Source organism: Phodopus roborovskii, unplaced genomic scaffold (assembly GCF_943737965.1).
Source record: "Phodopus roborovskii unplaced genomic scaffold, PHOROB, whole genome shotgun sequence".
In the NCBI taxonomy this organism is placed as follows: Eukaryota; Metazoa; Chordata; class Mammalia; order Rodentia; family Cricetidae; genus Phodopus; species Phodopus roborovskii.
In genome coordinates, this window is record NW_026126511.1 from 44483483 (window position 1) to 44497054 (window position 13572).

Sequence of the window (13572 nt, forward strand, 5' to 3'; positions counted from 1 at the left end):
TGAATGCCAGCTCTGAGACCATATTCCTGCCTTATATACTTCTCCAATGTGGGATTAAAGGCTTGTACCCCCACCACCCAGCTTCTATGGCTGACTAGTGTGGCTGCTGGGATTAAAAGTGTATACCTCTACTGCCTGGCCTCTATGACTAACTACTGTAGCTAGCTTTGCATTCTGATCTCCAGACAACCGTTATTAGATCATAAACAATACATTGCCACAACCAACAGGGTCAGTTTTACTGTGCTGCCCTGGGCAAGGTGCTGGTGAAGGGCAGTGCCAATTCTCCCACTCTTAGGACCTCAGGGCTAGCTCTCTCACCCACCACAGACAGTGAGGGATAGGGGAGTGGGGAGGTCATCTCTTCCTTACCGGCTCCACACTATATGGCAGACGTGAGGCAGGGTCAGCTATCCCATGCATGTTTGTAGGGCCAGATCACCTGCACCCCTGTCAACAGGGTCAGCCTGGGTGAGGTGCAGGCCCTGCCCTCCCAAGTATTGCAGTCAGTGAGAGGTAGGATCAGTTCTACTCTCCCGACCCTGGGACCAGCTTTTCCCACACATAGCATGTGGCAAGGGGCAGGAGGCAAGGGGTGAGGGGCCATCTCTCCCTTGCTCATGCCACCATGTGACAGACATTGGGTCTAGCTCTCCTACCCTCATGCCTTCAGTTCAGGCTCACCCGTAACCATCTCCCCCTACCCACATCCACCAACAGGGACATTCATCCTGTGCTGCCCAGATGAGGGGCAGGGCCTGCTCTCCTGAGTGCTACAGTTAGTGAGGAGCAGGACCAGTTCTCTCCAATGCTGAAGTCAGTGGGAGGCAGGGCCAACACTGTGCAAGCCTATCCTCGCTGATTTCAGTGACAACAGGAGCAGCAGACATCAACACAGACCGTAGCCGTGGCAAAGCCATAGAGCCAGACATGGCCCCTGGCAGCAGTCCAGTTCTGGATGTCATTATGGTCCTGGAGGGCAGCACACCTTCTGGATCAGCATGGCTGCACGGTCCCCGGTGACATCGTAAGCCTCTTAGATCAGCATGGCCCCCGTGGGGCACATCCTTCTAACACCAACATGACAGGTGGTGGCCCAGACTCTGGGTGTCCTCAGGGATCTTGGTGGTAAGAGGATCCATGGGCATCAACAGAGACCCCCCCACCCCGACCATATACACTGTGGCTGCATTAGGGCCACGGGCCAAGACATGGCCCTTGGCAGCAACCCAGGTCATGCTAATACGGCTTGATTTTAGTTATATCTCCCTATATTATCTCTGCTTCTGTTTCTTCCCATCCTTAACTCACTTAGTCCTTTTCCATTATTCCATTTCCCCTCTTTATACCATTGAACTCTGCTACCCTTATTGTATTCATTTTTTATTTGGCTGTGTTTTGTTTGTTCTGTTTTGAGATAGGGTTCCTCTCGATGTTCTGGAATTCTCTGTGTAGACCAGACTGGACTCAAACTCACAGAGCTCTGTTTGCCTCTACCGTCCAAGAGCTGGTATTAAAGGTACACTCAACTATGTCTGGCTTGTTTGCCTGTTTTTATTCAACCAAGTAGCAGAGACATTTATCCTTGTATCTTGTATCAGTGTTTAGACACACATTTCTAGTTGGAAATTCCCTTTTGTGCATCATAATAGGGAACCTGATGTCACTCATCTACCACAGTCACACATGTCATTTGTTTTTGTTAATGGGGATTGTACCTAGTGCCTTACTCATGCCAGGCAAGAGCAGCACTGAACTATATCCTAGCTTATTTCTTTGCTCTTAATTATGAAAAAGGGCCCCTTTATGACCAAAATAATAAAAGGGTTTTAGTCTAGAATATAGGTGACTTAATGGAGAGGAAGGCAATACTTGAGGTTAAAGGTTTAAGTGGGAATAAGGGTTTAGGGAGGTGAGATGGTGGGGAGTGGGCTAGACAGAGCTAAAGAGGTATGAAAAGCCTTTGGAAATCACTAGTTTGTAGGTCAATTTAAAAATTACACACACACAAACACACACACACACACACACACACACACACACACACACACACATGTAAGTGTGAACAGAAATGCTTTCCATGAGTTAATGACATGGGCTATTTAAAGAAAAACAAATCTCAATACCAGGCATGGAATATCTCCTTCAGTTATTTGTTAAGGGGGTTCCAGAGGCACCCATAACATCATAGGCTATTGCCACTGCTCTTGGTTTTCTACTAGATGGTAAGACCATATTGCTGAAGACACCATTCAGCTTGGATGCAGAACGTAGAGAAATCAACTTAGAATGAACATAGGTTTTGGGAACTACAGAACAGGTTTTGATATTGACTTAATGAAATCTGCAGTGTGGGAAACATAACCTAAGCTTTTTGTTATCTTGAAGCATATGAGTTATATCTTTAACTTATAGAATCTTAATATAAATAGATATAAGTAAATAGAGGAGACAGTCCTATAGGTATCCTTTATCTCCAGCAAATGTCAGACATGCAACACTATGGAATGTTACATAGTTTATGCTGCATAAGGTAGAGATCCCCAATGCTCTGTCCAGTATTATAAACATCAAGACAACATAAAAGAAGGAAACAAAATTCTGGTATTTGAAACACTGAATAGGTGTCTCCCATTGTGGAAAACAGCATCAGGACCTGGTACACAATGAATGGAAAATGTCTGGAGCCAGAAAAGAGATGGATGCTGTTGTCTTGGAATTCTACACAGTGAAGATGAATCCTAGACAGGAATGCCAGTCCTATTCATTTTTTACACAGTAAGTATAGCCCTTGAAGCACACACTTCCCTTGTTATTTAAGAGGCAAAAATTCCACTCCTTAAATCTATCAAGGTCAATTTAGCCTGATGTGAAACTAATCACACAATTAAAAAATGGGAACAAGAAGGAAATAAGCTTCACTTTATACTGATGGGTTTACCAATCCACTTAGTGGTCACATTCTAAAAACTATCTATAGGGAAAGGAAAACAATCTTTTTTTTCCCTCCAAGTCTCCCATTTCTCAGCCACTGGCTTTTCTTTAAGTGCAATAAATAGACTATTGGGTTGACACAGAGGAGAATCCTCCAGTGGCCAAGTGATGCTGAGGCTCTGAGATAGACACAGATCATGAGTGTCAACAGTGGTCTAGGTGGTAGGGTTCTCTTGAGCAGAGGATGTCTGCAGGGACCCTCAGGGCAATGAGGGAGAATCACTTTTCAGCAAGACAATGAATAGAAACTGGGGTGAACAATTATTCTGACCTCCCTCCATCTTCTCCAGTTTCATGGTATTAATGTTATCTTACTCACTTTATTATTAACTCACTGGATACATGTATGCTTATTTGGTGTAGGATACTGTGCTAGGTTGAATGACATAAACATGAGTATAACACACCAGCTTTTATGTTATTGATGCTTTTGGAATCATGAAGATGGCCTCATTCTTGAGAAGAGGTGTTGGCTTGAAGATAGGTGAACCAAACTGAAAGCTTTGGGTAGTGTTTTTTGTTCAAAGATTAAGAAGGGGGAATGGGTGGTGAGAGAGACACATGGCTGGCAGAATGACTAAAAGGTAGGGTTGAATCCCAGGTGTGTGCCTTACCAGTGTATGCCGTGGCTGGGCACTATCAGAGCTGCCTTTGCCATTCAGATGTATAATACACTGACTGCCTAGGACTGAGATCAAGATGAGGTCATATATGGAGAAAGTAGAGGAGAGGATGGAATAATAACATTCCCTATCTATTTACAGCCATTCTTCCACGGGCCCCATTCTGGACCCCTGTTCATTTCATGCTTGAATCTAAGGGTAAGGCAGAGAACAGGGCAGTCCCTACTGAGTCTGTAGCACACACAGGGTGTAACATGTCTCTCTGGTGGTTCTAGAGTATCATATGTTTTTGTGTTCTGAAGCCATATCCTCCATGAAAAGAAGTTTAAAACATGCAGACCATGTAAAGAATATTCCTGAATTGCTTCACATGAGTTGTCCTCTGTATTTCATCTTGCATCTTTCATTACAACAAGAACATCCTTAGTATTTGGGGATATCTTTATGACTAGATTGAATTCGAGTGTTTGGAGGAGTTTTATTTAATAAGTAACGTGTAATTAAATTAAAAACAATAAACCACAACCAAGGTTTTAAACTACATAGGATAGCCTATGTGAACAATTGCCCTTCCTTAGTGGATCATATCTAGGACTTTCAGAGTGTGAACAATTGCCCTTCCTTAGTGGATCATATCTAGGACTTTCAGAGCAGGCTGTTCAGCTGCAGCTGTAGATAAGCTCAGGGTGAGAAGGTCAAGTCCCTCATAGCCTTGTCCCTTTTCAGGCTCCCCACAGCCACCCAGGCTCTCCCAGATGTTTCAAATTCCAAGAATATTTTCATTGATTAAATATTCTATTTTTTGCGTGTTTCTCCATTCTAGACCTTGAAAATGTCATTTGTCCTTTTATTACTTGATATCAAAGCTATTTATGGAAGGTTTGGGGTTCAGGGTAGAAAAAAACATTTGTGTGTGTGTGTGTGTGTGTGTGTGTGTATACTTTTTTCTTATAGAGTTCTATTCTTTTTACAAGATGGAAGCTCAAGTAACTTTAAGCACAGCTGTGAGTCCTGGAGACTAGCAGCATCAGTGCTTGAAGTATTCTGCTGAAATGTCTCTTGAGTGACATGTAAAGAAATAATGATGGGTTCTCTGCCATATATATGTAAAGGATTTTTTTCTGAGAAGTGGGTATATCTTGCTTAGCACCAAAGAGCATAGAGTGACTGTGTGTGAAGGACGGGATGGGATATAATGTTCAAGCCCTAATGTCCTGGGGAAAGCACCGAGCTTTTGAAAATAAACCAGAAATCTGTGATTTAAACTCTACCTCATTTCAGTGACCTGGTCTACAGATCATTGCCTTCAAGCTATGCCTGGCTTAGACACCAGAGCCCAGCTTGCCAGATGGTGTGGATTTTGAGTTAGGAGACTTGAGATAAGACAGAGTTCAGGTGCTTTCCAACTCCAGACATCTAGATAAGCTATTTAACCCCTCAGAACTGTTATTTTTAGATAACATTTTCAAAATTACTTCTGAAAATTTCATGCAAATACAATATATTTTAGTTATATCCATTATCTGTCTTCCCTTTACCCCTCTCCATAGTACTCTCCTACATCTATTCCTAGCTCCATGCCTTCTTCATTTCTTCTTTCTTCCCCTTCATCCCTCCCTTCTTTCTTTGTTTATTTATTTTATACTAAACCCAATTAAGCCCACCCACATGCATATAGGTATGGGACTATCTACTGAAGTGTGGACAACTTATCCAAGGTTATATCCTTAAAGAAAATGGGCCATTCCTCTCTCAGCAGCTATCAGTTTCCAAAGAGATTAGGAGCTTCATGAGCCACTCCCCATCTACACTAGAATTTTGTCTGACTTAATCTTGGGCTGGTAGCTATAGTTACTGTGAATTTATGAGTGTAATGGTCATATCATGTCAAGAAGACAGCGTTTCACATACTTCTCTCCATCCTCCCTCTCTTACATTTTTTTCTACCTTCTCTTTTGTGATAGTCCCCAACTTTTGCACTGGACTGCAAGAGTTGTGTTGATATAGAGCTGGGGCATTCCATTTCATGAAACTTCATTCATTTAGCAGGTGTTTATTGAGTACTTGCTGTATGCCAAGGACTTTGCTAAGCAATGAGACACAGACAACAGTAATAAATTGTTCCTGCTATTAAAGAGCTTCCTGTCATAGGAAGAGACACCAAGTGAACAAATATCCTTAGAGTTTGTGAACTTAATGTAACAACAACCCAATGGGAAATCTGATTTTTTTCTCTTTGACCCCTTACAAGGCTACCGACCAGTGAAATCTAAGAGTGTCACAATTCACCTGCTTTAGTAGATTTTGGGATGTCCTTCCAAAATTATGTCTTTCAGGAGCCTCAGAATGTGCAGATCCAATATAGATAAGATCATTTTGGGTCAGGGTTGACCCTAATAAATGGACAGGCTCCCCACCAGACACTGGAGTAAGGCTATCACAAACCAAGGTGGCCCCTGGGTTTCCAGCAGTCACCAGAATCCAGGGGACAGGCATCTCTGATGAAATCTTAGACCCATGGCTTCCAGGCATGAGGGAATACATTCCTGTTTCTATATGCTACTCAAGTAGTGGAGGTTTGACATGAAGCTTAGCAGTTGGACATTGTTTTCTGGTAACCATGTTATCCATCTCCTTATATTGCCCTGAAATCACACAGATGACCTTGGTATTTGAAAAATTACTAATTACAGATAAAACCAATAAGTGAGCAAGACACATTTTTGTTGCTGAAATAAAATACCATGCCTAAACATTTTAAGCCATTATTTTGGTTTGTGGTTCCAGAGGGATACATTCCATCATGGTGGGGAAGTCATGGCATATGGTAGGTGGAGCTGCAAGTTGGCCAATCAAATTGCTATCAGCACAGGAGGCCTAGAGAAAAAGCAGAAAGTGGGTCAAGACTATAAACCCTCAAAGCCCATCCTGGGTCCCCAGTGGCATACCTCTTCCATCAAAGCTCTACTTCCTAAAGATTCTGTAACCTCTCCAAACAAGGCTGCCATTGGGGGAGCAAGTGTTCAAACACAGGAGCTTATGGGAGATATTTCTCATTCAGGCTATCTCATAGATGGTCTAGAAATGGCGCAAACATTGCCATGGTCCCCTTCTCTTCTCCTTACTTAACACCTGGTTGTTTCTGATCAGGTTAACCTGGCTGGCCCTTATTCCTCGGGTGCTGGGGTTCTCTTGATGATTTGTCTTCACTTCTGTACTTTAATGCTATCTCCCTCCACTCTAACTACCTGAACATTCTTTCTTGAAAAACATTTTTTCCCTATCCTTAAACTTCATAATAAATGACTACATGGATTTGTTGACTCATTTTCCAATTACCATTCTTTCATCCCACCTCTCAGACACAGGTGAGTAAAAGAACTGTGGTGGGATAAATGCAGGGGCCTTGTAGTGCTATGATTTTCCAGTTGGACTTACAAGCCTGGTGACATCTTCTATTGTATTGATAGAAAATCTGAACTAAGTAAGCATTGAGGTATGTCCCATACAAGAAAACTGCTGGGCAGTGATGGAAATAATATTGAATCAAAGGCCCCGATGTCCACTTCCCACAGCATGAGGCAGTGTGATACAGTGGCTACTGCCCACTAATGCCAATGTTTTGAGGGGCAGAGGCTAAGGGGCTCTCTGTCAAGCTTGCTTATCTGGGAATATTTAAAAAAGCATCCTGCCTGTCTGTCCTTCCCCCAGCCTCATTATGAAGCATATGCCAGATGGTGACTTGTAGATTGTATTTCATTTTCTTCCTTCACTCAGAAATTTTATGACCTTGGTTTCATATCCACAGGGAAAAAATGTTCCAAAAGAAGCTTGAAAAATTATCGAGAGATTGAATATCAGCCTAGTAGCCCTCTGGAATACAGTCAGGACTAAACATATCTGTTTAATCTATTTGTTTTGCTAGGTCTATGGGAGCTACTGGATATATCATCCAAAATGAAAAAGTAAGTTAATTTAGCAAAATAAATAGATAAAATTACTCTTCAGATCCTCACTCTTTTCCTTCACCATTGCCAAACATGGTGGGCTATGGCATTTTTTGCTAGAAAGATAACCCATGATCACGTGTGTACCAAAGGCCTATTACTATTCTGTGTTACAAGTTGGGTTCAGCATCACCCCACATGCTGAAGAAGAGGCCAGTCACACCCCAAGTCACCTCAGCATCATCAAGTCCCTGTTTCTGCCTCCAACAGTGGGTCTGTGGGAAAGAACACTCTTCTGCGTGACTTTGTCACCAAGGACAAGTTACTTGACCTCTTTGCTGCAGTTTCCCCATGTGCAACGTGGGGTTCTCTGCTTATGTCTCAGGATTATTATTACTGATTATTAGTATTACTTGTAAAGCAGTGCTCAATGCATGGTATTCCATAGTTGACAACCACAAACATTGTGTTTTAAAATGGTTATAGTCTTCTGACTGTGTTTCTGTGCATTCTAGGACAAACAAAATTTTAAGTGAGGGGAAACTCCCTTTAGGCTCAAACTTACTGATTTATCAAAGAGGCAAGATGTCTTTGGGTTATGTTCAGTCATGATTTGTTGTGGTTTGCTGAATTATTCGGGTGTGAACCTTCTGTAATCTTCTGGGAACCTGAGCAGATGAAGGCCTTCGGGTTTCTACCTGGTCTCAGGTATAATTGTTCAGGACTGGGAGCAGGAAGGAGGATGAGGCAAGGAGGGTACCCATCTAGGCAAATGTTGTCACACTTTGAATCCAGTTTCTTCAACCCCTCAGAGCTCCTGTCTAGAGGAATCCAAAGAAGACCTTCACAGCCAGAGGAGAACAGTTCACATTAGACCAACAGTGACATCTCATGACACCCTCTTACCCAGAAAGGTGAGATAGTCTTTGCTCTATGACAATCACTTCAACTTTTCTTCTGCTGTTTTGGAGGCTGCTCAGCTTGCTGCCTTCTGTCTTCTGTTCACTTCTGGCAAGGCAAGGCGCCATTTCCCTAACCATCTAACATCTAAATTATGCTTTGTGCCTCTCTGGTGGGAAGGGGGAACTGTAGCCATGTGACCCATGTCTGTGCTTCTTTATCTCTTTTTTTTTTTTTATTTTTTTTATTTTCCACTTATGTGCACTTGTGTGTACATGTCTCTCTATGTGTATGTACATGTATGTGATCAAAGGAGTCAGAAGAGGGCACTGGATTTCCTGCAGCTGGAGTTAACAAGTTGTGAGCTGTCTAACATGGGTGCTGGGCAGAACTGTAATCCTGGGCTTAACCATTGAAATATCTCCCTAGTATTCTTTTCTTATATCCTAATACCACTCAAATGAAACCTACTTGTAGAAATCATAGGATCTTTAATTATAAAACCTTAATCAGTGGGAAAGATGGAAGGGTTTTTATTAACAATGGAAGAATGACTTAGAAATTACTCCATTTACAGGCTCAGGATTGTTCACTGGGACTGCTGGGCAACTGTGCTGGATTGAGAAGGATTCAGCATTTGAGATCAGAAAATGTGAGCTATGTTTCAGCTCTGTTTTCTATTAGTGCAATTATATTGGGCAACACCTGCCTCTCAGTGTCCTCATCTATAAATGAGGATGATAACGCCTACCCTACTGGATAGACTGGTTATGATGATCAAATAAGTCTAATGTCTGTGCAAGTGCCCTGTAAATCACAGTGTCAAATAAATATTATTATCACATTACAACCCAATTATAACCCAATAAAATGGGGCTGCATGTCTGTTGGTTTATACTCAGTGTTTATCTGATCTATTTTCCAAGGAACTTAGGGTCAGCAAATGTCTACACATAGGAGAGTGTCCACAAAGTCAGAATTGTTATCTATGGGAGCCTTTTGTCATTTCTAAATGAATCTATGAAGAATTTAGCAGCTGAAGCAGTTTTGTTGCTTCATTTGTTTTCAAAACCTCAAGTCATCTGGAAAATGACAGGGTGGAGCTGCTGGGAAGGCAAAGCCACCAAGGAAGGCATTGCTGGAGAGCCTATGGTTGGCTGGTCTTGCTGAGCTGGGGGGAATCAGCTGGAAGGGTATTTTTGTGTTCAATTCCCAGATGCTTGAGGAGGAAGTTAATTTGCTCAAGCTTGCTCAGAGATTTTCTGGTGCACAGGGGGTAAAGAAAAAAATATGAATAGAAGGCGATGGAAAAGTAAGCTTCTCTTGAGTTTCTGTGCACTGTGGGAGCAAGAAAAAGATGCACAGGTCAAGGAGAGAGCCCTCTATCCCCTCCCCTTCAAGCAGTTCATCGATCTCCTTGGCAGGAAGTGAAGGATTTGTCTTGCTAATAGAACCTTGAAATATTTCAGCCAGTATGTGGGCTTTTGTAGGAAACACATTGGGAGGCTTTACTTTATTATACGATAATGATGGCTTTGTGTTCAGACAATGAGGATGTCTTTAACAGTGTGCACTGTAGAAGTAATTTTGACATGATTTTTAAGAAAATTTCATACTGATTTCCATCTCAGGGCCATGTATTTAGGAGCCACACATATTTCCAATCCTTACAGACTCGGGCTAGATGCACAACATGCCCAACATAAATTGCTTATTTACCAAATTCTACGTTTTATTCAAGCATTATTTTTTTTTTTCATGTAATCATCACAACAATTCTATAAGAGAAGTATTACTACTCTGGTTTTCAGAGGGGGAAAAAAAACTAAAATTGGCCAAATTTTAATGACAAACTAAAAAACACCCATCTCAGATGTTGGAGCCAGGTTTTGAATGCAAGTCTGTGGGCACATGACTTCATATGGCTCCAAGTGAGCAGAGATTTGCTAAGGACTCCTCAGTCGGCAGGGCACTGCTGAAGGTGCTGTGATGTCTGTCTCTCAGCCTTCGATAGGGATCTCACCTTATAGGAAAAATGATGAACCCTGATAGCTAGCAGCACAGAACCTGAACAGGGTAAATGTCTGAAAGAAGAGGTCATATCCAACCAATGTTACAATCAGAACAGTTACCAGTTGAAACATGGGGTCCAGCTGTCTCAGCTAAGAGAGTCAAGACTGATGAAGGCAAAGGAAGACAGTGCATCATGGAAGGAAGAAAAAACCAGACCAGATCTGCCCTTTTCCAGGCACCTAGCCTAATATTAAACTTTCACAAGCAAATTTGTACAGAATGGAATTTTCCTATATAACATCTTCATGCCATTGCTTTTTACTGACTTTATTAAAACATAGAGAATAGTGCTAAGCAGTAGAGAGTCTGCTAGAGAGCCAGATATCAACTGCATATTCCATAAAGAGAAGGTTATTAACCACCTGGGGTTATCCATGGGAGGACTGAAAAGGGACCCACTGAATTTTAGAGAATAATCATGTTCAAATTTGCAAGAGAGAAGAGGAACAGTTCATTCCTATCTAAAAAATTTTGATTAGGAAAATAATCTGTTTGGATAAAAATTTAGCTGAAATCCTACCTGATGTCTCACGCTAAAACAAAATAAAGCAAAGCAAAACAAACAAACAAACAACAAACCCAAAACCAAACCAGAGTTGGGAAGTGTGTTAGGAGCTCCAGGAAGAGAGTAAGGTGGGTGTAAAACAGGTGATGTTGTAAGGGGAAGAGGAGTGGGAAGAGCATATGGCAGGACTTAACATTTGACATGGGTCACAAGAACACGGGGAGGAGAGTAAGTGAGGGAGAGTAAATGAGGACTGTGGGTTTGTGAGACTAGGTGTTTTGAAAACTGTTAACCACCACGGGGACTTCAGACGTGGAATAAGTTAGGATGTGGGGACAGAGGGGATTTAGCTTGTGTCCTGCTCACCAATATATTAAAAGCCTAGAGTTTTATATTTTCATTCTCTTGAGGTTCACCCTGCTAGTTTAGAGATGAGGGTACTCATAGCCATGAAACAACCTCAGGTAATGCCAGGGTCATGGCTATTGCTCTCTCATTCTCACTAAATGCCAGTGCCATGGCTACTGACCTCTCATCAACACTATTAGTTAAGCAAGCATGGTTCGTTCCTTGTCTCTGCTCCACCCATTTTGACAGTTAGGTTGGCAATCTTCTACTCCGTATTCCAGTGCACTAGCATTCACACAGGTGTTTAAATCATCTAAGATGGTGGCAGAGGCAGCACTGGTCAACAAATTATTATACAGAAGAGAGATTGCACAGGCAGAAAAAGCAAGGTCTAGAAGGAGAGGGGGGCTTGGTAAAGGTCAGAGAGTGAAAGCAATTAGATATACAGGGATGATGGACTGGAGAAGAAAGCGGCTGGTGTGTGCCATGACGGAGAACATGGCTGTGGGATGCCCCGTGTGTAGCAGCTTCAGTCCCTTCAAGAGTGAGCAGTGGCATTGCCCTCAAAGGTGACTTAGTAAGAGCAGTTTCATCCTTGAGCCTGTGTCCCAAGCACTTTGCATTGATTACTTGTTTACTACTACAGTAGTTTAAAGGGAGGTACTTTAAGACTTTTGGCCTATGGGGGAACTGGGCTCCACTTCCAACTCTGCATTAGTGACAGCTGGCCCTTAGAGTGGAAATTCTGAATTTTTGCACCCCCCCCCCTTTTTTGGCTACTTCAGGCTTATCTGAGAATATTGAATTCACAGAAGCAGGTGATTAATAAAGAGTTTATCAGTAAGAATTGCTGTGAGGTGGTTCGATGTGTCATCTGTTGCCTCCAGCCTAGAGAAGCTCTGGAGACCCTCATGTGTCTCTGGCTCCAGTTCCCGTGGTTACCTGCAGTCAGCTGCCAAGATTTCTTCCTGGCAGCATGGCACCAGGATTAGTGCCTGACTTCTTCTCTTGGAACGATTAGAAGAATGTTCTTCTCTGGTAATACTCGCCTGACATATGCAGGCTGACTGACAGCAGAGTGGCTATGGCAACTTGGAGTTCCTGGAAATAGCCCTGTCATAGCTGGAGACATGTTTAAATAATAAAAATAGTCTGTCATCCTTGGTTTATGGGTGAAGGAGCTATTTATAGATAAGCACACACACACACACACACACACACACAAATCCCCAATGTGATAACTTACATTATTGTACAAGGACAATGGAAAATTCTCTAGATGGCAGATAACATAAAAGGATTTTAAAATTGGCTTTGTCATGTTTTACACATCAAGATCTTAAGTGGGCTTTTTGAAATGGTGGCTGCCTTATTTAGATTCTTTCTACTCCTCTTTTACAAACTAAAACAGCATTTCAATGATTACCCAGGGCATACATCAAAAACCTATTTGTTTTGCTTATGAAATCTTGGATTAAGTCCTTCAGGATGGCCCATGCTCTCCAACTCACACAGTCTATGTCAGTCTTTTTGTAAGTAGCTCAGAGCTCCACCATGGGCACCAAAGTCTGTGGTGCTTGTGGTTGGTCTTTGCTTGTGCCAATCACTACTCTTCAGTGCCCTTGGCTTTGTGCCATTGGATCCCCCCACCCCCAACTAGTTCATATTTCTATGTCTTTATTTGAATGTACAACCCAATGTCTCAGGTACTGGTTCAAAGACATCTCAGGCCATTCTAGATTATGGTAACCTTTCTTTTTTTCTTTTTAAATTCTTCTCTCATATGTTACATCTGATAGCAGTTTCCCCTTCCTGCCCTCTCTCCCTTTCCTCCAGTCATTCTTCCTCACATCCCCTCTCTCCCAGATCCACCCTTCCTCTGTCTTCCCTCACAAAAGTGCAGGTCTCCCAGAGACATCAACCAAACAGCATAATATGCTACTGTAAGAGCAGGCACATACTATCAAATCAAATCAAAGCTGGATAAGGCTTACTCAGTAGGAGGAAAAGGATCCCATAAGAAGGCAGAATCAGCAAGCACCTCTACTCCCACTGTTAGGAACCCTACAAGAACACCAAGCTACTCAGCCATAACATATATGTAGAGGACCTAGGTCAGACCTCTACAGGCTCCCTGATCTTTGTGAGCCCCCATGAGTCCTGGTCAATTGTTTCTGTGGGT